This window comes from Lissotriton vulgaris, chromosome 4_1 (assembly GCF_964263255.1).
Source record: "Lissotriton vulgaris chromosome 4_1, aLisVul1.2, whole genome shotgun sequence".
Lineage (NCBI taxonomy): Eukaryota > Metazoa > Chordata > Amphibia > Caudata > Salamandridae > Lissotriton > Lissotriton vulgaris.
The window spans coordinates 519,834,350-519,860,356 of record NC_141691.1 but is presented as its reverse complement, the minus strand read 5'-3'; the positions used below and the strand labels follow the sequence as shown (position 1 = coordinate 519,860,356).

At 52.2% G+C, this 26,007-nt stretch overlaps 36 non-coding genes across 36 annotated transcripts; 12 read left to right on the top strand and 24 right to left on the bottom strand.

The window, feature by feature from the left end:
* Positions 1-544: 544 nt before the first annotated feature.
* On the bottom strand, positions 545-616 carry TRNAE-CUC (transfer RNA glutamic acid (anticodon CUC)). The gene has a single exon. It is a non-coding gene; the product is annotated as a tRNA-Glu (tRNA).
* Positions 617-1,234: 618 nt separating this feature from the next.
* On the bottom strand, positions 1,235-1,306 carry TRNAE-UUC (transfer RNA glutamic acid (anticodon UUC)). The gene has a single exon. It is a non-coding gene; the product is annotated as a tRNA-Glu (tRNA).
* A 243-nt stretch (positions 1,307-1,549) lies between these two features.
* TRNAL-UAA (transfer RNA leucine (anticodon UAA)) lies at positions 1,550-1,632 on the top strand. Its single transcript has one exon. It is a non-coding gene; the product is annotated as a tRNA-Leu (tRNA).
* A 1,094-nt stretch (positions 1,633-2,726) lies between these two features.
* TRNAE-CUC (transfer RNA glutamic acid (anticodon CUC)) lies at positions 2,727-2,798 on the bottom strand. Its single transcript has one exon. It is a non-coding gene; the product is annotated as a tRNA-Glu (tRNA).
* A 618-nt stretch (positions 2,799-3,416) lies between these two features.
* Positions 3,417-3,488, bottom strand: TRNAE-UUC (transfer RNA glutamic acid (anticodon UUC)). Its single transcript has one exon. It is a non-coding gene; the product is annotated as a tRNA-Glu (tRNA).
* A 243-nt stretch (positions 3,489-3,731) lies between these two features.
* Positions 3,732-3,814, top strand: TRNAL-UAA (transfer RNA leucine (anticodon UAA)). The gene has a single exon. It is a non-coding gene; the product is annotated as a tRNA-Leu (tRNA).
* A 1,094-nt stretch (positions 3,815-4,908) lies between these two features.
* On the bottom strand, positions 4,909-4,980 carry TRNAE-CUC (transfer RNA glutamic acid (anticodon CUC)). Its single transcript has one exon. It is a non-coding gene; the product is annotated as a tRNA-Glu (tRNA).
* A 618-nt stretch (positions 4,981-5,598) lies between these two features.
* TRNAE-UUC (transfer RNA glutamic acid (anticodon UUC)) lies at positions 5,599-5,670 on the bottom strand. Its single transcript has one exon. It is a non-coding gene; the product is annotated as a tRNA-Glu (tRNA).
* Positions 5,671-5,913: 243 nt separating this feature from the next.
* On the top strand, positions 5,914-5,996 carry TRNAL-UAA (transfer RNA leucine (anticodon UAA)). Its single transcript has one exon. It is a non-coding gene; the product is annotated as a tRNA-Leu (tRNA).
* A 1,094-nt stretch (positions 5,997-7,090) lies between these two features.
* On the bottom strand, positions 7,091-7,162 carry TRNAE-CUC (transfer RNA glutamic acid (anticodon CUC)). Its single transcript has one exon. It is a non-coding gene; the product is annotated as a tRNA-Glu (tRNA).
* Positions 7,163-7,780: 618 nt separating this feature from the next.
* Positions 7,781-7,852, bottom strand: TRNAE-UUC (transfer RNA glutamic acid (anticodon UUC)). Its single transcript has one exon. It is a non-coding gene; the product is annotated as a tRNA-Glu (tRNA).
* Positions 7,853-8,095: 243 nt separating this feature from the next.
* On the top strand, positions 8,096-8,178 carry TRNAL-UAA (transfer RNA leucine (anticodon UAA)). The gene has a single exon. It is a non-coding gene; the product is annotated as a tRNA-Leu (tRNA).
* A 1,094-nt stretch (positions 8,179-9,272) lies between these two features.
* On the bottom strand, positions 9,273-9,344 carry TRNAE-CUC (transfer RNA glutamic acid (anticodon CUC)). Its single transcript has one exon. It is a non-coding gene; the product is annotated as a tRNA-Glu (tRNA).
* Positions 9,345-9,962: 618 nt separating this feature from the next.
* Positions 9,963-10,034, bottom strand: TRNAE-UUC (transfer RNA glutamic acid (anticodon UUC)). Its single transcript has one exon. It is a non-coding gene; the product is annotated as a tRNA-Glu (tRNA).
* A 243-nt stretch (positions 10,035-10,277) lies between these two features.
* Positions 10,278-10,360, top strand: TRNAL-UAA (transfer RNA leucine (anticodon UAA)). Its single transcript has one exon. It is a non-coding gene; the product is annotated as a tRNA-Leu (tRNA).
* Positions 10,361-11,454: 1,094 nt separating this feature from the next.
* On the bottom strand, positions 11,455-11,526 carry TRNAE-CUC (transfer RNA glutamic acid (anticodon CUC)). Its single transcript has one exon. It is a non-coding gene; the product is annotated as a tRNA-Glu (tRNA).
* Positions 11,527-12,144: 618 nt separating this feature from the next.
* On the bottom strand, positions 12,145-12,216 carry TRNAE-UUC (transfer RNA glutamic acid (anticodon UUC)). Its single transcript has one exon. It is a non-coding gene; the product is annotated as a tRNA-Glu (tRNA).
* Positions 12,217-12,459: 243 nt separating this feature from the next.
* TRNAL-UAA (transfer RNA leucine (anticodon UAA)) lies at positions 12,460-12,542 on the top strand. Its single transcript has one exon. It is a non-coding gene; the product is annotated as a tRNA-Leu (tRNA).
* Positions 12,543-13,636: 1,094 nt separating this feature from the next.
* TRNAE-CUC (transfer RNA glutamic acid (anticodon CUC)) lies at positions 13,637-13,708 on the bottom strand. The gene has a single exon. It is a non-coding gene; the product is annotated as a tRNA-Glu (tRNA).
* A 618-nt stretch (positions 13,709-14,326) lies between these two features.
* On the bottom strand, positions 14,327-14,398 carry TRNAE-UUC (transfer RNA glutamic acid (anticodon UUC)). Its single transcript has one exon. It is a non-coding gene; the product is annotated as a tRNA-Glu (tRNA).
* Positions 14,399-14,641: 243 nt separating this feature from the next.
* Positions 14,642-14,724, top strand: TRNAL-UAA (transfer RNA leucine (anticodon UAA)). Its single transcript has one exon. It is a non-coding gene; the product is annotated as a tRNA-Leu (tRNA).
* Positions 14,725-15,818: 1,094 nt separating this feature from the next.
* TRNAE-CUC (transfer RNA glutamic acid (anticodon CUC)) lies at positions 15,819-15,890 on the bottom strand. Its single transcript has one exon. It is a non-coding gene; the product is annotated as a tRNA-Glu (tRNA).
* Positions 15,891-16,508: 618 nt separating this feature from the next.
* Positions 16,509-16,580, bottom strand: TRNAE-UUC (transfer RNA glutamic acid (anticodon UUC)). The gene has a single exon. It is a non-coding gene; the product is annotated as a tRNA-Glu (tRNA).
* Positions 16,581-16,823: 243 nt separating this feature from the next.
* Positions 16,824-16,906, top strand: TRNAL-UAA (transfer RNA leucine (anticodon UAA)). The gene has a single exon. It is a non-coding gene; the product is annotated as a tRNA-Leu (tRNA).
* Positions 16,907-18,000: 1,094 nt separating this feature from the next.
* TRNAE-CUC (transfer RNA glutamic acid (anticodon CUC)) lies at positions 18,001-18,072 on the bottom strand. The gene has a single exon. It is a non-coding gene; the product is annotated as a tRNA-Glu (tRNA).
* A 618-nt stretch (positions 18,073-18,690) lies between these two features.
* Positions 18,691-18,762, bottom strand: TRNAE-UUC (transfer RNA glutamic acid (anticodon UUC)). The gene has a single exon. It is a non-coding gene; the product is annotated as a tRNA-Glu (tRNA).
* Positions 18,763-19,005: 243 nt separating this feature from the next.
* Positions 19,006-19,088, top strand: TRNAL-UAA (transfer RNA leucine (anticodon UAA)). The gene has a single exon. It is a non-coding gene; the product is annotated as a tRNA-Leu (tRNA).
* Positions 19,089-20,182: 1,094 nt separating this feature from the next.
* Positions 20,183-20,254, bottom strand: TRNAE-CUC (transfer RNA glutamic acid (anticodon CUC)). Its single transcript has one exon. It is a non-coding gene; the product is annotated as a tRNA-Glu (tRNA).
* Positions 20,255-20,872: 618 nt separating this feature from the next.
* TRNAE-UUC (transfer RNA glutamic acid (anticodon UUC)) lies at positions 20,873-20,944 on the bottom strand. The gene has a single exon. It is a non-coding gene; the product is annotated as a tRNA-Glu (tRNA).
* A 243-nt stretch (positions 20,945-21,187) lies between these two features.
* On the top strand, positions 21,188-21,270 carry TRNAL-UAA (transfer RNA leucine (anticodon UAA)). The gene has a single exon. It is a non-coding gene; the product is annotated as a tRNA-Leu (tRNA).
* Positions 21,271-22,364: 1,094 nt separating this feature from the next.
* TRNAE-CUC (transfer RNA glutamic acid (anticodon CUC)) lies at positions 22,365-22,436 on the bottom strand. Its single transcript has one exon. It is a non-coding gene; the product is annotated as a tRNA-Glu (tRNA).
* A 618-nt stretch (positions 22,437-23,054) lies between these two features.
* TRNAE-UUC (transfer RNA glutamic acid (anticodon UUC)) lies at positions 23,055-23,126 on the bottom strand. The gene has a single exon. It is a non-coding gene; the product is annotated as a tRNA-Glu (tRNA).
* A 243-nt stretch (positions 23,127-23,369) lies between these two features.
* On the top strand, positions 23,370-23,452 carry TRNAL-UAA (transfer RNA leucine (anticodon UAA)). Its single transcript has one exon. It is a non-coding gene; the product is annotated as a tRNA-Leu (tRNA).
* A 1,094-nt stretch (positions 23,453-24,546) lies between these two features.
* Positions 24,547-24,618, bottom strand: TRNAE-CUC (transfer RNA glutamic acid (anticodon CUC)). The gene has a single exon. It is a non-coding gene; the product is annotated as a tRNA-Glu (tRNA).
* Positions 24,619-25,236: 618 nt separating this feature from the next.
* TRNAE-UUC (transfer RNA glutamic acid (anticodon UUC)) lies at positions 25,237-25,308 on the bottom strand. Its single transcript has one exon. It is a non-coding gene; the product is annotated as a tRNA-Glu (tRNA).
* A 243-nt stretch (positions 25,309-25,551) lies between these two features.
* On the top strand, positions 25,552-25,634 carry TRNAL-UAA (transfer RNA leucine (anticodon UAA)). The gene has a single exon. It is a non-coding gene; the product is annotated as a tRNA-Leu (tRNA).
* The last annotated feature ends 373 nt before the right edge of the window (positions 25,635-26,007 follow it).

Sequence of the window (26,007 nt, the reverse complement as noted above, 5' to 3'; positions counted from 1 at the left end):
TGCTCGAATGGAAGGCCTGTGTGTCCTGAGGGGAGCACCAGACAGGCATCTCTCAGGCCAGGCAGACACCTGCAGTACCTGTTAAGCTCCAAAGCCTGTACATTCCCAAGATGCAACAGGTCACTATGCAAATCAGGCAGCCCTTGCCACACCCTCCCCGCCTCTGGCCTCTGCCGCTTTCCGTACGTGCAGCTCAGCTTTTTCTTACCCAGAGGCAGACTTCCGTTTTAGCAAACAGGTGGGTTGCAGTGGGTCCAGGACGCCATTTGGAGACAAAGCCTGCGGCCCAGTCAAAGGAGGACTACCTGCCACAGGCCATGGGGTCAGAAGCCTACAAAAGGAAGCGCGCCTCGGAATACAGGATCTCACTTGCTCAAGAGCCTTGCCTCCCACCATGGGAAGCAGCTCTAAAGGAACCTTGCGAAAATCATATTTTGAGCGATACCGCGTCATGCTAGGCAAATTGTGAGTCAGAAAAGCAACTTCATTTTGAGAAGCCCTGACCTACGGGAAGGAAAAGCTTTCAAGGTCAGAAGAGGGACTTTTCCCTGACCGGGAATCGAACCCGGGCCGCGGCGGTGAGAGCGCCGAATCCTAACCACTAGACCACCAGGGAGCCCAGAGCCGTGCAGCAAAAGTTCATACACTGCTCTCCGAGTGACAAAGCTCATGGGGGCTGAAAACATATTTTATTCTACAGCAAATATGAATCGGAACTTAATCCTCATGATGCCACCAGACTGCCTGTCACTTCCAGGCACAGGCCATCCTCTCCCCCTTGCTACTGAACCGATGAATTCCTGCACAATCAGGATCCCCGGGAAAACCCAAGAGGGACACCTAGTGGCTGCTGATGGCGCACAGACAGCTGGTACACCTTCTCTCACCTATCTCGTTATTCAGCTTGCTGGAAGAATACATTGCGCTTAAGCCATTCAAGAGTGCAAAGGAGAAGAGTGCTCCAAAGTAGATGTATGCATCACAGCAGGGTTTTCCAGCAATTTACCTTTCTGTTGAGCTGGTACTGCACTTCACGCCAACATAGAGCACCTGACTGGGTGGGGGACTGCGTGCGCACAAAGGTGGCTTAGGTCAATGGGGGCAAAGCAACCTGGGGCACAGGAGAACAAGCCCAATTCCTCCGCTTTCATCTATTGGGAGGGGTGCCTTTTTAAAGACCTTCTTTTAAAAAAGATACACAGACAAATTAAGCAATCTATGCTTTAGAGGGATCTTCCCTGACCGGGAATCGAACCCGGGCCGCGGCGGTGAAAGCGCCGAATCCTAGCCACTAGACCACCAGGGAGTAGATGCTCTAGTGTGCCTGCCTTGCTCACCCCCTTATTGTGACTAAGCTAACTCCAATATAAAAATTAACGGTAAGGTCCGAGTGGGAGAAAGTTAGGTGTCACACAGTGTGTTTGTTATAAGCAATTACTTTTAACCTCCTGCAAAAGCCTTTTAACTCTGCAATCACCTCTTGCTGGACAGCTGGTGCTACAGTAGCAAGCATAAAAAGGGAGTTGAAGAAAGTAAATCCTTGGGTCTCACCAGGGTGGCCGAGTGGTTAAGGCGTTGGACTTAAGATCCAATGGACGTTTGTCCGCATGGGTTCGAGCCCCATTCCTGGTATGGGTTTTCAGCAGGTTTGTAGGAACGTGCAGATGCTTTTGAAAAGCATTTTCCTCCGCCCTCCTCGGCCTCCCACTGCCCCTCCCCAACGGTCCCCATTCAAGCCTCAGGTGTGGAGTCTGCTGCTACTCTTCTACCAGCATGGATGCTTCCCAGAGCAATGAAGTGCCATCTACACAGAGCCCCTGCCTAGAGAAATACACCTCCTATGTCTTTTTCCACTATAGGGAGCAGGAGAAACTGATTGCTTCCTGGGCAACATGGGTCTGCCACTAGAATTTGCAGATTTCTCCCCTTTTTTTGATTTACGCCTACAGGCTCTCCCTTCCCAGTGGAGCAGGATCTGCTGATGCAGGCCCGGCTGGCTCAAACGTGCAAAGGGTTCTCCACAGGCCTCTGGGAAAGAAATTGAGCAGAGTTTCCTGCCCCGCCTCCTCTCGCCTTCCGAACGGGCTTCCAAACGGGCAATGCCCTGACGGGTCCCCCACAACCTATCCTGCCCATGCCCACACCCCTGTATATGAGGGTGACCCATGTCCCTCACCCTCCATGCTCGAATGGAAGGCCTGTGTGTCCTGAGGGGAGCACCAGACAGGCATCTCTCAGGCCAGGCAGACACCTGCAGTACCTGTTAAGCTCCAAAGCCTGTACATTCCCAAGATGCAACAGGTCACTATGCAAATCAGGCAGCCCTTGCCACACCCTCCCCGCCTCTGGCCTCTGCCGCTTTCCGTACGTGCAGCTCAGCTTTTTCTTACCCAGAGGCAGACTTCCGTTTTAGCAAACAGGTGGGTTGCAGTGGGTCCAGGACGCCATTTGGAGACAAAGCCTGCGGCCCAGTCAAAGGAGGACTACCTGCCACAGGCCATGGGGTCAGAAGCCTACAAAAGGAAGCGCGCCTCGGAATACAGGATCTCACTTGCTCAAGAGCCTTGCCTCCCACCATGGGAAGCAGCTCTAAAGGAACCTTGCGAAAATCATATTTTGAGCGATACTGCGTCATGCTAGGCAAATTGTGAGTCAGAAAAGCAACTTCATTTTGAGAAGCCCTGACCTACGGGAAGGAAAAGCTTTCAAGGTCAGAAGAGGGACTTTTCCCTGACCGGGAATCGAACCCGGGCCGCGGCGGTGAGAGCGCCGAATCCTAACCACTAGACCACCAGGGAGCCCAGAGCCGTGCAGCAAAAGTTCATACACTGCTCTCCGAGTGACAAAGCTCATGGGGGCTGAAAACATATTTTATTCTACAGCAAATATGAATCGGAACTTAATCCTCATGATGCCACCAGACTGCCTGTCACTTCCAGGCACAGGCCATCCTCTCCCCCTTGCTACTGAACCGATGAATTCCTGCACAATCAGGATCCCCGGGAAAACCCAAGAGGGACACTTAGTGGCTGCTGATGGCGCACAGACAGCTGGTACACCTTCTCTCACCTATCTCGTTATTCAGCTTGCTGGAAGAATACATTGCGCTTAAGCGATTCAAGAGTGCAAAGGAGAAGAGTGCTCCAAAGTAGATGTATGCATCACAGCAGGGTTTTCCAGCAATTTACCTTTCTGTTGAGCTGGTACTGCACTTCACGCCAACATAGAGCACCTGACTGGGTGGGGGACTGCGTGCGCACAAAGGTGGCTTAGGTCAATGGGGGCAAAGCAACCTGGGGCACAGGAGAACAAGCCCCATTCCTCCGCTTTCATCTATTGGGAGGGGTGCCTTTTTAAAGACCTTCTTTTAAAAAAGATACACAGACAAATTAAGCAATCTATGCTTTAGAGGGATCTTCCCTGACCGGGAATCGAACCCGGGCCGCGGCGGTGAAAGCGCCGAATCCTAGCCACTAGACCACCAGGGAGTAGATGCTCTAGTGTGCCTGCCTTGCTCACCCCCTTATTGTGACTAAGCTAACTCCAATATAAAAATTAACGGTAAGGTCCGAGTGGGAGAAAGTTAGGTGTCACACAGTGTGTTTGTTATAAGCAATTACTTTTAACCTCCTGCAAAAGCCTTTTAACTCTGCAATCACCTCTTGCTGGACAGCTGGTGCTACAGTAGCAAGCATAAAAAGGGAGTTGAAGAAAGTAAATCCTTGGGTCTCACCAGGGTGGCCGAGTGGTTAAGGCGTTGGACTTAAGATCCAATGGACGTTTGTCCGCATGGGTTCGAGCCCCATTCCTGGTATGGGTTTTCAGCAGGTTTGTAGGAACGTGCAGATGCTTTTGAAAAGCATTTTCCTCCGCCCTCCTCGGCCTCCCACTGCCCCTCCCCAACGGTCCCCATTCAAGCCTCAGGTGTGGAGTCTGCTGCTACTCTTCTACCAGCATGGATGCTTCCCAGAGCAATGAAGTGCCATCTACACAGAGCCCCTGCCTAGAGAAATACACCTCCTATGTCTTTTTCCACTATAGGGAGCAGGAGAAACTGATTGCTTCCTGGGCAACATGGGTCTGCCACTAGAATTTGCAGATTTCTCCCCTTTTTTTGATTTACGCCTACAGGCTCTCCCTTCCCAGTGGAGCAGGATCTGCTGATGCAGGCCCGGCTGGCTCAAACGTGCAAAGGGTTCTCCACAGGCCTCTGGGAAAGAAATTGAGCAGAGTTTCCTGCCCCGCCTCCTCTCGCCTTCCGAACGGGCTTCCAAACGGGCAATGCCCTGACGGGTCCCCCACAACCTATCCTGCCCATGCCCACACCCCTGTATATGAGGGTGACCCATGTCCCTCACCCTCCATGCTCGAATGGAAGGCCTGTGTGTCCTGAGGGGAGCACCAGACAGGCATCTCTCAGGCCAGGCAGACACCTGCAGTACCTGTTAAGCTCCAAAGCCTGTACATTCCCAAGATGCAACAGGTCACTATGCAAATCAGGCAGCCCTTGCCACACCCTCCCCGCCTCTGGCCTCTGCCGCTTTCCGTACGTGCAGCTCAGCTTTTTCTTACCCAGAGGCAGACTTCCGTTTTAGCAAACAGGTGGGTTGCAGTGGGTCCAGGACGCCATTTGGAGACAAAGCCTGCGGCCCAGTCAAAGGAGGACTACCTGCCACAGGCCATGGGGTCAGAAGCCTACAAAAGGAAGCGCGCCTCGGAATACAGGATCTCACTTGCTCAAGAGCCTTGCCTCCCACCATGGGAAGCAGCTCTAAAGGAACCTTGCGAAAATCATATTTTGAGCGATACCGCGTCATGCTAGGCAAATTGTGAGTCAGAAAAGCAACTTCATTTTGAGAAGCCCTGACCTACGGGAAGGAAAAGCTTTCAAGGTCAGAAGAGGGACTTTTCCCTGACCGGGAATAGAACCCGGGCCGCGGCGGTGAGAGCGCCGAATCCTAACCACTAGACCACCAGGGAGCCCAGAGCCGTGCAGCAAAAGTTCATACACTGCTCTCCGAGTGACAAAGCTCATGGGGGCTGAAAACATATTTTATTCTACAGCAAATATGAATCGGAACTTAATCCTCATGATGCCACCAGACTGCCTGTCACTTCCAGGCACAGGCCATCCTCTCCCCCTTGCTACTGAACCGATGAATTCCTGCACAATCAGGATCCCCGGGAAAACCCAAGAGGGACACCTAGTGGCTGCTGATGGCGCACAGACAGCTGGTACACCTTCTCTCACCTATCTCGTTATTCAGCTTGCTGGAAGAATACATTGCGCTTAAGCCATTCAAGAGTGCAAAGGAGAAGAGTGCTCCAAAGTAGATGTATGCATCACAGCAGGGTTTTCCAGCAATTTACCTTTCTGTTGAGCTGGTACTGCACTTCACGCCAACATAGAGCACCTGACTGGGTGGGGGACTGCGTGCGCACAAAGGTGGCTTAGGTCAATGGGGGCAAAGCAACCTGGGGCACAGGAGAACAAGCCCCATTCCTCCGCTTTCATCTATTGGGAGGGGTGCCTTTTTAAAGACCTTCTTTTAAAAAAGATACACAGACAAATTAAGCAATCTATGCTTTAGAGGGATCTTCCCTGACCGGGAATCGAACCCGGGCCGCGGCGGTGAAAGCGCCGAATCCTAGCCACTAGACCACCAGGGAGTAGATGCTCTAGTGTGCCTGCCTTGCTCACCCCCTTATTGTGACTAAGCTAACTCCAATATAAAAATTAACGGTAAGGTCCGAGTGGGAGAAAGTTAGGTGTCACACAGTGTGTTTGTTATAAGCAATTACTTTTAACCTCCTGCAAAAGCCTTTTAACTCTGCAATCACCTCTTGCTGGACAGCTGGTGCTACAGTAGCAAGCATAAAAAGGGAGTTGAAGAAAGTAAATCCTTGGGTCTCACCAGGGTGGCCGAGTGGTTAAGGCGTTGGACTTAAGATCCAATGGACGTTTGTCCGCATGGGTTCGAGCCCCATTCCTGGTATGGGTTTTCAGCAGGTTTGTAGGAACGTGCAGATGCTTTTGAAAAGCATTTTCCTCCGCCCTCCTCGGCCTCCCACTGCCCCTCCCCAACGGTCCCCATTCAAGCCTCAGGTGTGGAGTCTGCTGCTTCTCTTCTACCAGCATGGATGCTTCCCAGAGCAATGAAGTGCCATCTACACAGAGCCCCTGCCTAGAGAAATACACCTCCTATGTCTTTTTCCACTATAGGGAGCAGGAGAAACTGATTGCTTCCTGGGCAACATGGGTCTGCCACTAGAATTTGCAGATTTCTCCCCTTTTTTTGATTTACGCCTACAGGCTCTCCCTTCCCAGTGGAGCAGGATCTGCTGATGCAGGCCCGGCTGGCTCAAACGTGCAAAGGGTTCTCCACAGGCCTCTGGGAAAGAAATTGAGCAGAGTTTCCTGCCCCGCCTCCTCTCGCCTTCCGAACGGGCTTCCAAACGGGCAATGCCCTGACGGGTCCCCCACAACCTATCCTGCCCATGCCCACACCCCTGTATATGAGGGTGACCCATGTCCCTCACCCTCCATGCTCGAATGGAAGGCCTGTGTGTCCTGAGGGGAGCACCAGACAGGCATCTCTCAGGCCAGGCAGACACCTGCAGTACCTGTTAAGCTCCAAAGCCTGTACATTCCCAAGATGCAACAGGTCACTATGCAAATCAGGCAGCCCTTGCCACACCCTCCCCGCCTCTGGCCTCTGCCGCTTTCCGTACGTGCAGCTCAGCTTTTTCTTACCCAGAGGCAGACTTCCGTTTTAGCAAACAGGTGGGTTGCAGTGGGTCCAGGACGCCATTTGGAGACAAAGCCTGCGGCCCAGTCAAAGGAGGACTACCTGCCACAGGCCATGGGGTCAGAAGCCTACAAAAGGAAGCGCGCCTCGGAATACAGGATCTCACTTGCTCAAGAGCCTTGCCTCCCACCATGGGAAGCAGCTCTAAAGGAACCTTGCGAAAATCATATTTTGAGCGATACTGCGTCATGCTAGGCAAATTGTGAGTCAGAAAAGCAACTTCATTTTGAGAAGCCCTGACCTACGGGAAGGAAAAGCTTTCAAGGTCAGAAGAGGGACTTTTCCCTGACCGGGAATCGAACCCGGGCCGCGGCGGTGAGAGCGCCGAATCCTAACCACTAGACCACCAGGGAGCCCAGAGCCGTGCAGCAAAAGTTCATACACTGCTCTCCGAGTGACAAAGCTCATGGGGGCTGAAAACATATTTTATTCTACAGCAAATATGAATCGGAACTTAATCCTCATGATGCCACCAGACTGCCTGTCACTTCCAGGCACAGGCCATCCTCTCCCCCTTGCTACTGAACCGATGAATTCCTGCACAATCAGGATCCCCGGGAAAACCCAAGAGGGACACTTAGTGGCTGCTGATGGCGCACAGACAGCTGGTACACCTTCTCTCACCTATCTCGTTATTCAGCTTGCTGGAAGAATACATTGCGCTTAAGCGATTCAAGAGTGCAAAGGAGAAGAGTGCTCCAAAGTAGATGTATGCATCACAGCAGGGTTTTCCAGCAATTTACCTTTCTGTTGAGCTGGTACTGCACTTCACGCCAACATAGAGCACCTGACTGGGTGGGGGACTGCGTGCGCACAAAGGTGGCTTAGGTCAATGGGGGCAAAGCAACCTGGGGCACAGGAGAACAAGCCCCATTCCTCCGCTTTCATCTATTGGGAGGGGTGCCTTTTTAAAGACCTTCTTTTAAAAAAGATACACAGACAAATTAAGCAATCTATGCTTTAGAGGGATCTTCCCTGACCGGGAATCGAACCCGGGCCGCGGCGGTGAAAGCGCCGAATCCTAGCCACTAGACCACCAGGGAGTAGATGCTCTAGTGTGCCTGCCTTGCTCACCCCCTTATTGTGACTAAGCTAACTCCAATATAAAAATTAACGGTAAGGTCCGAGTGGGAGAAAGTTAGGTGTCACACAGTGTGTTTGTTATAAGCAATTACTTTTAACCTCCTGCAAAAGCCTTTTAACTCTGCAATCACCTCTTGCTGGACAGCTGGTGCTACAGTAGCAAGCATAAAAAGGGAGTTGAAGAAAGTAAATCCTTGGGTCTCACCAGGGTGGCCGAGTGGTTAAGGCGTTGGACTTAAGATCCAATGGACGTTTGTCCGCATGGGTTCGAGCCCCATTCCTGGTATGGGTTTTCAGCAGGTTTGTAGGAACGTGCAGATGCTTTTGAAAAGCATTTTCCTCCGCCCTCCTCGGCCTCCCACTGCCCCTCCCCAACGGTCCCCATTCAAGCCTCAGGTGTGGAGTCTGCTGCTACTCTTCTACCAGCATGGATGCTTCCCAGAGCAATGAAGTGCCATCTACACAGAGCCCCTGCCTAGAGAAATACACCTCCTATGTCTTTTTCCACTATAGGGAGCAGGAGAAACTGATTGCTTCCTGGGCAACATGGGTCTGCCACTAGAATTTGCAGATTTCTCCCCTTTTTTTGATTTACGCCTACAGGCTCTCCCTTCCCAGTGGAGCAGGATCTGCTGATGCAGGCCCGGCTGGCTCAAACGTGCAAAGGGTTCTCCACAGGCCTCTGGGAAAGAAATTGAGCAGAGTTTCCTGCCCCGCCTCCTCTCGCCTTCCGAACGGGCTTCCAAACGGGCAATGCCCTGACGGGTCCCCCACAACCTATCCTGCCCATGCCCACACCCCTGTATATGAGGGTGACCCATGTCCCTCACCCTCCATGCTCGAATGGAAGGCCTGTGTGTCCTGAGGGGAGCACCAGACAGGCATCTCTCAGGCCAGGCAGACACCTGCAGTACCTGTTAAGCTCCAAAGCCTGTACATTCCCAAGATGCAACACGTCACTATGCAAATCAGGCAGCCCTTGCCACACCCTCCCCGCCTCTGGCCTCTGCCGCTTTCCGTACGTGCAGCTCAGCTTTTTCTTACCCAGAGGCAGACTTCCGTTTTAGCAAACAGGTGGGTTGCAGTGGGTCCAGGACGCCATTTGGAGACAAAGCCTGCGGCCCAGTCAAAGGAGGACTACCTGCCACAGGCCATGGGGTCAGAAGCCTACAAAAGGAAGCGCGCCTCGGAATACAGGATCTCACTTGCTCAAGAGCCTTGCCTCCCACCATGGGAAGCAGCTCTAAAGGAACCTTGCGAAAATCATATTTTGAGCGATACTGCGTCATGCTAGGCAAATTGTGAGTCAGAAAAGCAACTTCATTTTGAGAAGCCCTGACCTACGGGAAGGAAAAGCTTTCAAGGTCAGAAGAGGGACTTTTCCCTGACCGGGAATCGAACCCGGGCCGCGGCGGTGAGAGCGCCGAATCCTAACCACTAGACCACCAGGGAGCCCAGAGCCGTGCAGCAAAAGTTCATACACTGCTCTCCGAGTGACAAAGCTCATGGGGGCTGAAAACATATTTTATTCTACAGCAAATATGAATCGGAACTTAATCCTCATGATGCCACCAGACTGCCTGTCACTTCCAGGCACAGGCCATCCTCTCCCCCTTGCTACTGAACCGATGAATTCCTGCACAATCAGGATCCCCGGGAAAACCCAAGAGGGACACCTAGTGGCTGCTGATGGCGCACAGACAGCTGGTACACCTTCTCTCACCTATCTCGTTATTCAGCTTGCTGGAAGAATACATTGCGCTTAAGCCATTCAAGAGTGCAAAGGAGAAGAGTGCTCCAAAGTAGATGTATGCATCACAGCAGGGTTTTCCAGCAATTTACCTTTCTGTTGAGCTGGTACTGCACTTCACGCCAACATAGAGCACCTGACTGGGTGGGGGACTGCGTGCGCACAAAGGTGGCTTAGGTCAATGGGGGCAAAGCAACCTGGGGCACAGGAGAACAAGCCCCATTCCTCCGCTTTCATCTATTGGGAGGGGTGCCTTTTTAAAGACCTTCTTTTAAAAAAGATACACAGACAAATTAAGCAATCTATGCTTTAGAGGGATCTTCCCTGACCGGGAATCGAACCCGGGCCGCGGCGGTGAAAGCGCCGAATCCTAGCCACTAGACCACCAGGGAGTAGATGCTCTAGTGTAACTGTCTTGCTCACCCCCTTATTGTGACTAAGCTAACTCCAATATAAAAATTAACGGTAAGGTCCGAGTGGGAGAAAGTTAGGTGTCACACAGTGTGTTTGTTATAAGCAATTACTTTTAACCTCCTGCAAAAGCCTTTTAACTCTGCAATCACCTCTTGCGGGACAGCTGGTGCTACAGTAGCAAGCATAAAAAGGGAGTTGAAGAAAGTAAATCCTTGGGTCTCACCAGGGTGGCCGAGTGGTTAAGGCGTTGGACTTAAGATCCAATGGACGTTTGTCCGCATGGGTTCGAGCCCCATTCCTGGTATGGGTTTTCAGCAGGTTTGTAGGAACGTGCAGATGCTTTTGAAAAGCATTTTCCTCCGCCCTCCTCGGCCTCCCACTGCCCCTCCCCAACGGTCCCCATTCAAGCCTCAGGTGTGGAGTCTGCTGCTACTCTTCTACCAGCATGGATGCTTCCCAGAGCAATGAAGTGCCATCTACACAGAGCCCCTGCCTAGAGAAATACACCTCCTATGTCTTTTTCCACTATAGGGAGCAGGAGAAACTGATTGCTTCCTGGGCAACATGGGTCTGCCACTAGAATTTGCAGATTTCTCCCCTTTTTTTGATTTACGCCTACAGGCTCTCCCTTCCCAGTGGAGCAGGATCTGCTGATGCAGGCCCGGCTGGCTCAAACGTGCAAAGGGTTCTCCACAGGCCTCTGGGAAAGAAATTGAGCAGAGTTTCCTGCCCCGCCTCCTCTCGCCTTCCGAACGGGCTTCCAAACGGGCAATGCCCTGACGGGTCCCCCACAACCTATCCTGCCCATGCCCACACCCCTGTATATGAGGGTGACCCATGTCCCTCACCCTCCATGCTCGAATGGAAGGCCTGTGTGTCCTGAGGGGAGCACCAGACAGGCATCTCTCAGGCCAGGCAGACACCTGCAGTACCTGTTAAGCTCCAAAGCCTGTACATTCCCAAGATGCAACAGGTCACTATGCAAATCAGGCAGCCCTTGCCACACCCTCCCCGCCTCTGGCCTCTGCCGCTTTCCGTACGTGCAGCTCAGCTTTTTCTTACCCAGAGGCAGACTTCCGTTTTAGCAAACAGGTGGGTTGCAGTGGGTCCAGGACGCCATTTGGAGACAAAGCCTGCGGCCCAGTCAAAGGAGGACTACCTGCCACAGGCCATGGGGTCAGAAGCCTACAAAAGGAAGCGCGCCTCGGAATACAGGATCTCACTTGCTCAAGAGCCTTGCCTCCCACCATGGGAAGCAGCTCTAAAGGAACCTTGCGAAAATCATATTTTGAGCGATACTGCGTCATGCTAGGCAAATTGTGAGTCAGAAAAGCAACTTCATTTTGAGAAGCCCTGACCTACGGGAAGGAAAAGCTTTCAAGGTCAGAAGAGGGACTTTTCCCTGACCGGGAATCGAACCCGGGCCGCGGCGGTGAGAGCGCCGAATCCTAACCACTAGACCACCAGGGAGCCCAGAGCCGTGCAGCAAAAGTTCATACACTGCTCTCCGAGTGACAAAGCTCATGGGGGCTGAAAACATATTTTATTCTACAGCAAATATGAATCGGAACTTAATCCTCATGATGCCACCAGACTGCCTGTCACTTCCAGGCACAGGCCATCCTCTCCCCCTTGCTACTGAACCGATGAATTCCTGCACAATCAGGATCCCCGGGAAAACCCAAGAGGGACACCTAGTGGCTGCTGATGGCGCACAGACAGCTGGTACACCTTCTCTCACCTATCTCGTTATTCAGCTTGCTGGAAGAATACATTGCGCTTAAGCCATTCAAGAGTGCAAAGGAGAAGAGTGCTCCAAAGTAGATGTATGCATCACAGCAGGGTTTTCCAGCAATTTACCTTTCTGTTGAGCTGGTACTGCACTTCACGCCAACATAGAGCACCTGACTGGGTGGGGGACTGCGTGCGCACAAAGGTGGCTTAGGTCAATGGGGGCAAAGCAACCTGGGGCACAGGAGAACAAGCCCCATTCCTCCGCTTTCATCTATTGGGAGGGGTGCCTTTTTAAAGACCTTCTTTTAAAAAAGATACACAGACAAATTAAGCAATCTATGCTTTAGAGGGATCTTCCCTGACCGGGAATCGAACCCGGGCCGCGGCGGTGAAAGCGCCGAATCCTAGCCACTAGACCACCAGGGAGTAGATGCTCTAGTGTGCCTGCCTTGCTCACCCCCTTATTGTGACTAAGCTAACTCCAATATAAAAATTAACGGTAAGGTCCGAGTGGGAGAAAGTTAGGTGTCACACAGTGTGTTTGTTATAAGCAATTACTTTTAACCTCCTGCAAAAGCCTTTTAACTCTGCAATCACCTCTTGCTGGACAGCTGGTGCTACAGTAGCAAGCATAAAAAGGGAGTTGAAGAAAGTAAATCCTTGGGTCTCACCAGGGTGGCCGAGTGGTTAAGGCGTTGGACTTAAGATCCAATGGACGTTTGTCCGCATGGGTTCGAGCCCCATTCCTGGTATGGGTTTTCAGCAGGTTTGTAGGAACGTGCAGATGCTTTTGAAAAGCATTTTCCTCCGCCCTCCTCGGCCTCCCACTGCCCCTCCCCAACGGTCCCCATTCAAGCCTCAGGTGTGGAGTCTGCTGCTACTCTTCTACCAGCATGGATGCTTCCCAGAGCAATGAAGTGCCATCTACACAGAGCCCCTGCCTAGAGAAATACACCTCCTATGTCTTTTTCCACTATAGGGAGCAGGAGAAACTGATTGCTTCCTGGGCAACATGGGTCTGCCACTAGAATTTGCAGATTTCTCCCCTTTTTTTGATTTACGCCTACAGGCTCTCCCTTCCCAGTGGAGCAGGATCTGCTGATGCAGGCCCGGCTGGCTCAAACGTGCAAAGGGTTCTCCACAGGCCTCTGGGAAAGAAATTGAGCAGAGTTTCCTGCCCCGCCTCCTCTCGCCTTCCGAACGGGCTTCCAAACGGGCAATGCCCTGACGGGTCCCCCACAACCTATCCTGCCCATGCCCACACCCCTGTATATGAGGGTGACCCATGTCCCTCACCCTCCATGCTCGAATGGAAGGCCTGTGTGTCCTGAGGGGAGCACCAGACAGGCATCTCTCAGGCCAGGCAGACACCTGCAGTACCTGTTAAGCTCCAAAGCCTGTACATTCCCAAGATGCAACAGGTCACTATGCAAATCAGGCAGCCCTTGCCACACCCTCCCCGCCTCTGGCCTCTGCCGCTTTCCGTACGTGCAGCTCAGCTTTTTCTTACCCAGAGGCAGACTTCCGTTTTAGCAAACAGGTGGGTTGCAGTGGGTCCAGGACGCCATTTGGAGACAAAGCCTGCGGCCCAGTCAAAGGAGGACTACCTGCCACAGGCCATGGGGTCAGAAGCCTACAAAAGGAAGCGCGCCTCGGAATACAGGATCTCACTTGCTCAAGAGCCTTGCCTCCCACCATGGGAAGCAGCTCTAAAGGAACCTTGCGAAAATCATATTTTGAGCGATACTGCGTCATGCTAGGCAAATTGTGAGTCAGAAAAGCAACTTCATTTTGAGAAGCCCTGACCTACGGGAAGGAAAAGCTTTCAAGGTCAGAAGAGGGACTTTTCCCTGACCGGGAATCGAACCCGGGCCGCGGCGGTGAGAGCGCCGAATCCTAACCACTAGACCACCAGGGAGCCCAGAGCCGTGCAGCAAAAGTTCATACACTGCTCTCCGAGTGACAAAGCTCATGGGGGCTGAAAACATATTTTATTCTACAGCAAATATGAATCGGAACTTAATCCTCATGATGCCACCAGACTGCCTGTCACTTCCAGGCACAGGCCATCCTCTCCCCCTTGCTACTGAACCGATGAATTCCTGCACAATCAGGATCCCCGGGAAAACCCAAGAGGGACACTTAGTGGCTGCTGATGGCGCACAGACAGCTGGTACACCTTCTCTCACCTATCTCGTTATTCAGCTTGCTGGAAGAATACATTGCGCTTAAGCGATTCAAGAGTGCAAAGGAGAAGAGTGCTCCAAAGTAGATGTATGCATCACAGCAGGGTTTTCCAGCAATTTACCTTTCTGTTGAGCTGGTACTGCACTTCACGCCAACATAGAGCACCTGACTGGGTGGGGGACTGCGTGCGCACAAAGGTGGCTTAGGTCAATGGGGGCAAAGCAACCTGGGGCACAGGAGAACAAGCCCCATTCCTCCGCTTTCATCTATTGGGAGGGGTGCCTTTTTAAAGACCTTCTTTTAAAAAAGATACACAGACAAATTAAGCAATCTATGCTTTAGAGGGATCTTCCCTGACCGGGAATCGAACCCGGGCCGCGGCGGTGAAAGCGCCGAATCCTAGCCACTAGACCACCAGGGAGTAGATGCTCTAGTGTGCCTGCCTTGCTCACCCCCTTATTGTGACTAAGCTAACTCCAATATAAAAATTAACGGTAAGGTCCGAGTGGGAGAAAGTTAGGTGTCACACAGTGTGTTTGTTATAAGCAATTACTTTTAACCTCCTGCAAAAGCCTTTTAACTCTGCAATCACCTCTTGCTGGACAGCTGGTGCTACAGTAGCAAGCATAAAAAGGGAGTTGAAGAAAGTAAATCCTTGGGTCTCACCAGGGTGGCCGAGTGGTTAAGGCGTTGGACTTAAGATCCAATGGACGTTTGTCCGCATGGGTTCGAGCCCCATTCCTGGTATGGGTTTTCAGCAGGTTTGTAGGAACGTGCAGATGCTTTTGAAAAGCATTTTCCTCCGCCCTCCTCGGCCTCCCACTGCCCCTCCCCAACGGTCCCCATTCAAGCCTCAGGTGTGGAGTCTGCTGCTACTCTTCTACCAGCATGGATGCTTCCCAGAGCAATGAAGTGCCATCTACACAGAGCCCCTGCCTAGAGAAATACACCTCCTATGTCTTTTTCCACTATAGGGAGCAGGAGAAACTGATTGCTTCCTGGGCAACATGGGTCTGCCACTAGAATTTGCAGATTTCTCCCCTTTTTTTGATTTACGCCTACAGGCTCTCCCTTCCCAGTGGAGCAGGATCTGCTGATGCAGGCCCGGCTGGCTCAAACGTGCAAAGGGTTCTCCACAGGCCTCTGGGAAAGAAATTGAGCAGAGTTTCCTGCCCCGCCTCCTCTCGCCTTCCGAACGGGCTTCCAAACGGGCAATGCCCTGACGGGTCCCCCACAACCTATCCTGCCCATGCCCACACCCCTGTATATGAGGGTGACCCATGTCCCTCACCCTCCATGCTCGAATGGAAGGCCTGTGTGTCCTGAGGGGAGCACCAGACAGGCATCTCTCAGGCCAGGCAGACACCTGCAGTACCTGTTAAGCTCCAAAGCCTGTACATTCCCAAGATGCAACAGGTCACTATGCAAATCAGGCAGCCCTTGCCACACCCTCCCCGCCTCTGGCCTCTGCCGCTTTCCGTACGTGCAGCTCAGCTTTTTCTTACCCAGAGGCAGACTTCCGTTTTAGCAAACAGGTGGGTTGCAGTGGGTCCAGGACGCCATTTGGAGACAAAGCCTGCGGCCCAGTCAAAGGAGGACTACCTGCCACAGGCCATGGGGTCAGAAGCCTACAAAAGGAAGCGCGCCTCGGAATACAGGATCTCACTTGCTCAAGAGCCTTGCCTCCCACCATGGGAAGCAGCTCTAAAGGAACCTTGCGAAAATCATATTTTGAGCGATACCGCGTCATGCTAGGCAAATTGTGAGTCAGAAAAGCAACTTCATTTTGAGAAGCCCTGACCTACGGGAAGGAAAAGCTTTCAAGGTCAGAAGAGGGACTTTTCCCTGACCGGGAATCGAACCCGGGCCGCGGCGGTGAGAGCGCCGAATCCTAACCACTAGACCACCAGGGAGCCCAGAGCCGTGCAGCAAAAGTTCATACACTGCTCTCCGAGTGACAAAGCTCATGGGGGCTGAAAACATATTTTATTCTACAGCAAATATGAATCGGAACTTAATCCTCATGATGCCACCAGACTGCCTGTCACTTCCAGGCACAGGCCATCCTCTCCCCCTTGCTACTGAACCGATGAATTCCTGCACAATCAGGATCCCCGGGAAAACCCAAGAGGGACACCTAGTGGCTGCTGATGGCGCACAGACAGCTGGTACACCTTCTCTCACCTATCTCGTTATTCAGCTTGCTGGAAGAATACATTGCGCTTAAGCCATTCAAGAGTGCAAAGGAGAAGAGTGCTCCAAAGTAGATGTATGCATCACAGCAGGGTTTTCCAGCAATTTACCTTTCTGTTGAGCTGGTACTGCACTTCACGCCAACATAGAGCACCTGACTGGGTGGGGGACTGCGTGCGCACAAAGGTGGCTTAGGTCAATGGGGGCAAAGCAACCTGGGGCACAGGAGAACAAGCCCCATTCCTCCGCTTTCATCTATTGGGAGGGGTGCCTTTTTAAAGACCTTCTTTTAAAAAAGATACACAGACAAATTAAGCAATCTATGCTTTAGAGGGATCTTCCCTGACCGGGAATCGAACCCGGGCCGCGGCGGTGAAAGCGCCGAATCCTAGCCACTAGACCACCAGGGAGTAGATGCTCTAGTGTGCCTGCCTTGCTCACCCCCTTATTGTGACTAAGCTAACTCCAATATAAAAATTAACGGTAAGGTCCGAGTGGGAGAAAGTTAGGTGTCACACAGTGTGTTTGTTATAAGCAATTACTTTTAACCTCCTGCAAAAGCCTTTTAACTCTGCAATCACCTCTTGCTGGACAGCTGGTGCTACAGTAGCAAGCATAAAAAGGGAGTTGAAGAAAGTAAATCCTTGGGTCTCACCAGGGTGGCCGAGTGGTTAAGGCGTTGGACTTAAGATCCAATGGACGTTTGTCCGCATGGGTTCGAGCCCCATTCCTGGTATGGGTTTTCAGCAGGTTTGTAGGAACGTGCAGATGCTTTTGAAAAGCATTTTCCTCCGCCCTCCTCGGCCTCCCACTGCCCCTCCCCAACGGTCCCCATTCAAGCCTCAGGTGTGGAGTCTGCTGCTACTCTTCTACCAGCATGGATGCTTCCCAGAGCAATGAAGTGCCATCTACACAGAGCCCCTGCCTAGAGAAATACACCTCCTATGTCTTTTTCCACTATAGGGAGCAGGAGAAACTGATTGCTTCCTGGGCAACATGGGTCTGCCACTAGAATTTGCAGATTTCTCCCCTTTTTTTGATTTACGCCTACAGGCTCTCCCTTCCCAGTGGAGCAGGATCTGCTGATGCAGGCCCGGCTGGCTCAAACGTGCAAAGGGTTCTCCACAGGCCTCTGGGAAAGAAATTGAGCAGAGTTTCCTGCCCCGCCTCCTCTCGCCTTCCGAACGGGCTTCCAAACGGGCAATGCCCTGACGGGTCCCCCACAACCTATCCTGCCCATGCCCACACCCCTGTATATGAGGGTGACCCATGTCCCTCACCCTCCATGCTCGAATGGAAGGCCTGTGTGTCCTGAGGGGAGCACCAGACAGGCATCTCTCAGGCCAGGCAGACACCTGCAGTACCTGTTAAGCTCCAAAGCCTGTACATTCCCAAGATGCAACAGGTCACTATGCAAATCAGGCAGCCCTTGCCACACCCTCCCCGCCTCTGGCCTCTGCCGCTTTCCGTACGTGCAGCTCAGCTTTTTCTTACCCAGAGGCAGACTTCCGTTTTAGCAAACAGGTGGGTTGCAGTGGGTCCAGGACGCCATTTGGAGACAAAGCCTGCGGCCCAGTCAAAGGAGGACTACCTGCCACAGGCCATGGGGTCAGAAGCCTACAAAAGGAAGCGCGCCTCGGAATACAGGATCTCACTTGCTCAAGAGCCTTGCCTCCCACCATGGGAAGCAGCTCTAAAGGAACCTTGCGAAAATCATATTTTGAGCGATACCGCGTCATGCTAGGCAAATTGTGAGTCAGAAAAGCAACTTCATTTTGAGAAGCCCTGACCTACGGGAAGGAAAAGCTTTCAAGGTCAGAAGAGGGACTTTTCCCTGACCGGGAATCGAACCCGGGCCGCGGCGGTGAGAGCGCCGAATCCTAACCACTAGACCACCAGGGAGCCCAGAGCCGTGCAGCAAAAGTTCATACACTGCTCTCCGAGTGACAAAGCTCATGGGGGCTGAAAACATATTTTATTCTACAGCAAATATGAATCGGAACTTAATCCTCATGATGCCACCAGACTGCCTGTCACTTCCAGGCACAGGCCATCCTCTCCCCCTTGCTACTGAACCGATGAATTCCTGCACAATCAGGATCCCCGGGAAAACCCAAGAGGGACACCTAGTGGCTGCTGATGGCGCACAGACAGCTGGTACACCTTCTCTCACCTATCTCGTTATTCAGCTTGCTGGAAGAATACATTGCGCTTAAGCCATTCAAGAGTGCAAAGGAGAAGAGTGCTCCAAAGTAGATGTATGCATCACAGCAGGGTTTTCCAGCAATTTACCTTTCTGTTGAGCTGGTACTGCACTTCACGCCAACATAGAGCACCTGACTGGGTGGGGGACTGCGTGCGCACAAAGGTGGCTTAGGTCAATGGGGGCAAAGCAACCTGGGGCACAGGAGAACAAGCCCCATTCCTCCGCTTTCATCTATTGGGAGGGGTGCCTTTTTAAAGACCTTCTTTTAAAAAAGATACACAGACAAATTAAGCAATCTATGCTTTAGAGGGATCTTCCCTGACCGGGAATCGAACCCGGGCCGCGGCGGTGAAAGCGCCGAATCCTAGCCACTAGACCACCAGGGAGTAGATGCTCTAGTGTGCCTGCCTTGCTCACCCCCTTATTGTGACTAAGCTAACTCCAATATAAAAATTAACGGTAAGGTCCGAGTGGGAGAAAGTTAGGTGTCACACAGTGTGTTTGTTATAAGCAATTACTTTTAACCTCCTGCAAAAGCCTTTTAACTCTGCAATCACCTCTTGCTGGACAGCTGGTGCTACAGTAGCAAGCATAAAAAGGGAGTTGAAGAAAGTAAATCCTTGGGTCTCACCAGGGTGGCCGAGTGGTTAAGGCGTTGGACTTAAGATCCAATGGACGTTTGTCCGCATGGGTTCGAGCCCCATTCCTGGTATGGGTTTTCAGCAGGTTTGTAGGAACGTGCAGATGCTTTTGAAAAGCATTTTCCTCCGCCCTCCTCGGCCTCCCACTGCCCCTCCCCAACGGTCCCCATTCAAGCCTCAGGTGTGGAGTCTGCTGCTTCTCTTCTACCAGCATGGATGCTTCCCAGAGCAATGAAGTGCCATCTACACAGAGCCCCTGCCTAGAGAAATACACCTCCTATGTCTTTTTCCACTATAGGGAGCAGGAGAAACTGATTGCTTCCTGGGCAACATGGGTCTGCCACTAGAATTTGCAGATTTCTCCCCTTTTTTTGATTTACGCCTACAGGCTCTCCCTTCCCAGTGGAGCAGGATCTGCTGATGCAGGCCCGGCTGGCTCAAACGTGCAAAGGGTTCTCCACAGGCCTCTGGGAAAGAAATTGAGCAGAGTTTCCTGCCCCGCCTCCTCTCGCCTTCCGAACGGGCTTCCAAACGGGCAATGCCCTGACGGGTCCCCCACAACCTATCCTGCCCATGCCCACACCCCTGTATATGAGGGTGACCCATGTCCCTCACCCTCCATGCTCGAATGGAAGGCCTGTGTGTCCTGAGGGGAGCACCAGACAGGCATCTCTCAGGCCAGGCAGACACCTGCAGTACCTGTTAAGCTCCAAAGCCTGTACATTCCCAAGATGCAACAGGTCACTATGCAAATCAGGCAGCCCTTGCCACACCCTCCCCGCCTCTGGCCTCTGCCGCTTTCCGTACGTGCAGCTCAGCTTTTTCTTACCCAGAGGCAGACTTCCGTTTTAGCAAACAGGTGGGTTGCAGTGGGTCCAGGACGCCATTTGGAGACAAAGCCTGCGGCCCAGTCAAAGGAGGACTACCTGCCACAGGCCATGGGGTCAGAAGCCTACAAAAGGAAGCGCGCCTCGGAATACAGGATCTCACTTGCTCAAGAGCCTTGCCTCCCACCATGGGAAGCAGCTCTAAAGGAACCTTGCGAAAATCATATTTTGAGCGATACTGCGTCATGCTAGGCAAATTGTGAGTCAGAAAAGCAACTTCATTTTGAGAAGCCCTGACCTACGGGAAGGAAAAGCTTTCAAGGTCAGAAGAGGGACTTTTCCCTGACCGGGAATCGAACCCGGGCCGCGGCGGTGAGAGCGCCGAATCCTAACCACTAGACCACCAGGGAGCCCAGAGCCGTGCAGCAAAAGTTCATACACTGCTCTCCGAGTGACAAAGCTCATGGGGGCTGAAAACATATTTTATTCTACAGCAAATATGAATCGGAACTTAATCCTCATGATGCCACCAGACTGCCTGTCACTTCCAGGCACAGGCCATCCTCTCCCCCTTGCTACTGAACCGATGAATTCCTGCACAATCAGGATCCCCGGGAAAACCCAAGAGGGACACTTAGTGGCTGCTGATGGCGCACAGACAGCTGGTACACCTTCTCTCACCTATCTCGTTATTCAGCTTGCTGGAAGAATACATTGCGCTTAAGCGATTCAAGAGTGCAAAGGAGAAGAGTGCTCCAAAGTAGATGTATGCATCACAGCAGGGTTTTCCAGCAATTTACCTTTCTGTTGAGCTGGTACTGCACTTCACGCCAACATAGAGCACCTGACTGGGTGGGGGACTGCGTGCGCACAAAGGTGGCTTAGGTCAATGGGGGCAAAGCAACCTGGGGCACAGGAGAACAAGCCCCATTCCTCCGCTTTCATCTATTGGGAGGGGTGCCTTTTTAAAGACCTTCTTTTAAAAAAGATACACAGACAAATTAAGCAATCTATGCTTTAGAGGGATCTTCCCTGACCGGGAATCGGACCCGGGCCGCGGCGGTGAAAGCGCCGAATCCTAGCCACTAGACCACCAGGGATTAGATGCTCTAGTGTGCCTGCCTTGCTCACCCCCTTATTGTGACTAAGCTAACTCCAATATAAAAATTAACGGTAAGGTCCGAGTGGGAGAAAGTTAGGTGTCACACAGTGTGTTTGTTATAAGCAATTACTTTTAACCTCCTGCAAAAGCCTTTTAACTCTGCAATCACCTCTTGCTGGACAGCTGGTGCTACAGCAGCAAGCATAAAAAGGGAGTTGAAGAAAGTAAATCCTTGGGTCTCACCAGGGTGGCCGAGTGGTTAAGGCGTTGGACTTAAGATCCAATGGACGTTTGTCCGCATGGGTTCGAGCCCCATTCCTGGAATGGGTTTTCAGCAGGTTTGTAGGAACGTGCAGATGCTTTTGAAAAGCATTTTCCTCCGCCCTCCTCGGCCTCCCACTGCCCCTCCCCAACAGTCCCCATTCAAGCCTCAGGTGTGGAGTCTGCTGCTACTCTTCTACCAGCATGGATGCTTCCCAGAGCAATGAAGTGCCATCTACACAGAGCCCCTGCCTAGAGAAATACACCTCCTATGTCTTTTTCCACTATAGGGAGCAGGAGAAACTGATTGCTTCCTGGGCAACATGGGTCTGCCGCTAGAATTTGCAGATTTCTCCCCTTTTTTTGATTTACGCCTACAGGCTCTCCCTTCCCAGTGGAGCAGGATCTGCTGATGCAGGCCCGGCTGGCTCAAACGTGCAAAGGGTTCTCCACAGGCCTCTGGGAAAGAAATTGAGCAGAGTTTCCTGCCCCGCCTCCTCTCGCCTTCCGAACGGGCTTCCAAACGGGCAATGCCCTGACGGGTCCCCCACAACCTATCCTGCCCATGCCCACACCCCTGTATATGAGGGTGACCCATGTCCCTCACCCTCCATGCTCGAATGGAAGGCCTGTGTGTCCTGAGGGGAGCACCAGACAGGCATCTCTCAGGCCAGGCAGACACCTGCAGTACCTGTTAAGCTCCAAAGCCTGTACATTCCCAAGATGCAACAGGTCACTATGCAAATCAGGCAGCCCTTGCCACACCCTCCCCGCCTCTGGCCTCTGCCGCTTTCCGTACGTGCAGCTCAGCTTTTTCTTACCCAGAGGCAGACTTCCGTTTTAGCAAACAGGTGGGTTGCAGTGGGTCCAGGACGCCATTTGGAGACAAAGCCTGCGGCCCAGTCAAAGGAGGACTACCTGCCACAGGCCATGGGGTCAGAAGCCTACAAAAGGAAGCGCGCCTCGGAATACAGGATCTCACTTGCTCAAGAGCCTTGCCTCCCACCATGGGAAGCAGCTCTAAAGGAACCTTGCGAAAATCATATTTTGAGCGATACTGCGTCATGCTAGGCAAATTGTGAGTCAGAAAAGCAACTTCATTTTGAGAAGCCCTGACCTACGGGAAGGAAAAGCTTTCAAGGTCAGAAGAGGGACTTTTCCCTGACCGGGAATCGAACCCGGGCCGCGGCGGTGAGAGCGCCGAATCCTAACCACTAGACCACCAGGGAGCCCAGAGCTGTGCAGCAAAAGTTCATACACTGCTCTCCGAGTGACAAAGCTCATGGGGGCTGAAAACATATTTTATTCTACAGCAAATATGAATCGGAACTTAATCCTCATGATGCCACCAGACTGCCTGTCACTTCCAGGCACAGGCCATCCTCTCCCCCTTGCTACTGAACCGATGAATTCCTGCACAATCAGGATCCCCGGGAAAACCCAAGAGGGACACCTAGTGGCTGCTGATGGCGCACAGACAGCTGGTACACCTTCTCTCACCTATCTCGTTATTCAGCTTGCTGGAAGAATACATTGCGCTTAAGCGATTCAAGAGTGCAAAGGAGAAGAGTGCTCCAAAGTAGATGTATGCATCACAGCAGGGTTTTCCAGCAATTTACCTTTCTGTTGAGCTGGTACTGCACTTCACGCCAACATAGAGCACCTGACTGGGTGGGGGACTGCGTGCGCACAAAGGTGGCTTAGGTCAATGGGGGCAAAGCAACCTGGGGCACAGGAGAACAAGCCCAATTCCTCCGCTTTCATCTATTGGGAGGGGTGCCTTTTTAAAGACCTTCTTTTAAAAAAGATACACAGACAAATTAAGCAATCTATGCTTTAGAGGGATCTTCCCTGACCGGGAATCGAACCCGGGCCGCGGCGGTGAAAGCGCCGAATCCTAGCCACTAGACCACCAGGGAGTAGATGCTCTAGTGTAACTGCCTTGCTCACCCCCTTATTGTGACTAAGCTAACTCCAATATAAAAATTAACGGTAAGGTCCGAGTGGGAGAAAGTTAGGTGTCACACAGTGTGTTTGTTATAAGCAATTACTTTTAACCTCCTGCAAAAGCCTTTTAACTCTGCAATCACCTCTTGCTGGACAGCTGGTGCTACAGTAGCAAGCATAAAAAGGGAGTTGAAGAAAGTAAATCCTTGGGTCTCACCAGGGTGGCCGAGTGGTTAAGGCGTTGGACTTAAGATCCAATGGACGTTTGTCCGCATGGGTTCGAGCCCCATTCCTGGTATGGGTTTTCAGCAGGTTTGTAGGAACGTGCAGATGCTTTTGAAAAGCATTTTCCTCCGCCCTCCTCGGCCTCCCACTGCCCCTCCCCAACGGTCCCCATTCAAGCCTCAGGTGTGGAGTCTGCTGCTACTCTTCTACCAGCATGGATGCTTCCCAGAGCAATGAAGTGCCATCTACACAGAGCCCCTGCCTAGAGAAATACACCTCCTATGTCTTTTTCCACTATAGGGAGCAGGAGAAACTGATTGCTTCCTGGGCAACATGGGTCTGCCACTAGAATTTGCAGATTTCTCCCCTTTTTTTGATTTACGCCTACAGGCTCTCCCTTCCCAGTGGAGCAGGATCTTCTGATGCAGGCCCGGCTGGCTCAAACGTGCAAAGGGTTCTCCACAGGCCTCTGGGAAAGAAATTGAGCAGAGTTTCCTGCCCCGCCTCCTCTCGCCTTCCGAACGGGCTTCCAAACGGGCAATGCCCTGACGGGTCCCCCACAACCTATCCTGCCCATGCCCACACCCCTGTATATGAGGGTGACCCATGTCCCTCACCCTCCATGCTCGAATGGAAGGCCTGTGTGTCCTGAGGGGAGCACCAGACAGGCATCTCTCAGGCCAGGCAGACACCTGCAGTACCTGTTAAGCTCCAAAGCCTGTACATTCCCAAGATGCAACAGGTCACTATGCAAATCAGGCAGCCCTTGCCACACCCTCCCCGCCTCTGGCCTCTGCCGCTTTCCGTACGTGCAGCTCAGCTTTTTCTTACCCAGAGGCAGACTTCCGTTTTAGCAAACAGGTGGGTTGCAGTGGGTCCAGGACGCCATTTGGAGACAAAGCCTGCGGCCCAGTCAAAGGAGGACTACCTGCCACAGGCCATGGGGTCAGAAGCCTACAAAAGGAAGCGCGCCTCGGAATACAGGATCTCACTTGCTCAAGAGCCTTGCCTCCCACCATGGGAAGCAGCTCTAAAGGAACCTTGCGAAAATCATATTTTGAGCGATACTGCGTCATGCTAGGCAAATTGTGAGTCAGAAAAGCAACTTCATTTTGAGAAGCCCTGACCTACGGGAAGGAAAAGCTTTCAAGGTCAGAAGAGGGACTTTTCCCTGACCGGGAATCGAACCCGGGCCGCGGCGGTGAGAGCGCCGAATCCTAACCACTAGACCACCAGGGAGCCCAGAGCCGTGCAGCAAAAGTTCATACACTGCTCTCCGAGTGACAAAGCTCATGGGGGCTGAAAACATATTTTATTCTACAGCAAATATGAATCGGAACTTAATCCTCATGATGCCACCAGACTGCCTGTCACTTCCAGGCACAGGCCATCCTCTCCCCCTTGCTACTGAACCGATGAATTCCTGCACAATCAGGATCCCTGGGAAAACCCAAGAGGGACACCTAGTGGCTGCTGATGGCGCACAGACAGCTGGTACACCTTCTCTCACCTATCTCGTTATTCAGCTTGCTGGAAGAATACATTGCGCTTAAGCGATTCAAGAGTGCAAAGGAGAAGAGTGCTCCAAAGTAGATGTATGCATCACAGCAGGGTTTTCCAGCAATTTACCTTTCTGTTGAGCTGGTACTGCACTTCACGCCAACATAGAGCACCTGACTGGGTGGGGGACTGCGTGCGCACAAAGGTGGCTTAGGTCAATGGGGGCAAAGCAACCTGGGGCACAGGAGAACAAGCCCCATTCCTCCGCTTTCATCTATTGGGAGGGGTGCCTTTTTAAAGACCTTCTTTTAAAAAAGATACACAGACAAATTAAGCAATCTATGCTTTAGAGGGATCTTCCCTGACCGGGAATCGAACCCGGGCCGCGGCGGTGAAAGCGCCGAATCCTAGCCACTAGACCACCAGGGAGTAGATGCTCTAGTGTGCCTGCCTTGCTCACCCCCTTATTGTGACTAAGCTAACTCCAATATAAAAATTAACGGTAAGGTCCGAGTGGGAGAAAGTTAGGTGTCACACAGTGTGTTTGTTATAAGCAATTACTTTTAACCTCCTGCAAAAGCCTTTTAACTCTGCAATCACCTCTTGCTGGACAGCTGGTGCTACAGCAGCAAGCATAAAAAGGGAGTTGAAGAAAGTAAATCCTTGGGTCTCACCAGGGTGGCCGAGTGGTTAAGGCGTTGGACTTAAGATCCAATGGACGTTTGTCCGCATGGGTTCGAGCCCCATTCCTGGAATGGGTTTTCAGCAGGTTTGTAGGAACGTGCAGATGCTTTTGAAAAGCATTTTCCTCCGCCCTCCTCGGCCTCCCACTGCCCCTCCCCAACAGTCCCCATTCAAGCCTCAGGTGTGGAGTCTGCTGCTACTCTTCTACCAGCATGGATGCTTCCCAGAGCAATGAAGTGCCATCTACACAGAGCCCCTGCCTAGAGAAATACACCTCCTATGTCTTTTTCCACTATAGGGAGCAGGAGAAACTGATTGCTTCCTGGGCAACATGGGTCTGCCGCTAGAATTTGCAGATTTCTCCCCTTTTTTTGATTTACGCCTACAGGCTCTCCCTTCCCAGTGGAGCAGGATCTGCTGATGCAGGCCCGGCTGGCTCAAACG